The following is an 889-nucleotide window of genomic DNA, read 5'->3' as shown; positions in this document are numbered from 1 at the left end:
CGTGAAGCGTGAACAAAATTTGTTTCATGCAGACGACGATACTACCACTGTAAGAGGCTCAGCCAATTCCACCAACATCTCCTTTTAAATACAGATAAGCCGCCGGGTGAGCTTTCACCCCACCACTGAACTGTAAGAGATGAAGTCGATCGTCTTCCTGTTCTCAGCAGTTATCTGAGCAATCTACTGCCTTCCCCTCGTCCCGGGAACTCACGCAAAGTCCTAAGAGAACACTGGGAACAAAAACGCACAAATGAGTCGATCTAAAACACGCGTTTGCCCCTAATTGCGGTTACTGATGGACTTAGTGCTCTTTTCCCAGACTCTTCAGTTCACTGTTGACCAACAGCTTGAACCCGAATCATTGTTTCCATTCCCATTCTTTTAAGTTTGGAAGATTTCTAAGACGCTGAAACGCTTTGAAAGTATCGGCTGAAAACGAACTTGACAAACCTGAGTGTGTATGCGTCGAGTGTACGGCTTACCTGGAGTGCATGGCAGTGGTTCAGGCACTCCTATGAGGCGTTGTAGTGAATACTCACTACAATCACAGCAACAATGCCGTGCGCCTTGTGAAATGAGAACCCCACTGTTGACTAGCGAGCTGGCAGGCATTAGCTATGTGGAATGAGTGAGTCAGTGGAAGTGTCTGTGAATGCTGATTGATGTACGTTGAGAATAACATTGGTGAATGCACTAAACATTCTTTATGAAGTGACCATTGCTATGATTGTAGGAGATGCTCGCATGAGCCTTGGTGCAAAAGGTACTGCAACGTGCTACGCCGTCTCCTCTGCCTGCCCCAAAGGCCGCAGTGCCTGCTCTAGTGCGGTTGCAGAATAGAACAGTTTTGGAGAAGAAACTGAGAGATTCCCTTGACCTTTGTTAT

Source organism: Eimeria mitis, genomic scaffold (assembly GCF_000499745.2).
Source record: "Eimeria mitis Houghton genomic scaffold, Emh_scaff4609, whole genome shotgun sequence".
Lineage (NCBI taxonomy): Eukaryota > Apicomplexa > Conoidasida > Eucoccidiorida > Eimeriidae > Eimeria > Eimeria mitis.
The sequence above is the reverse complement of the archived record's forward strand: the minus strand, read 5'-3'. Positions refer to the sequence as shown.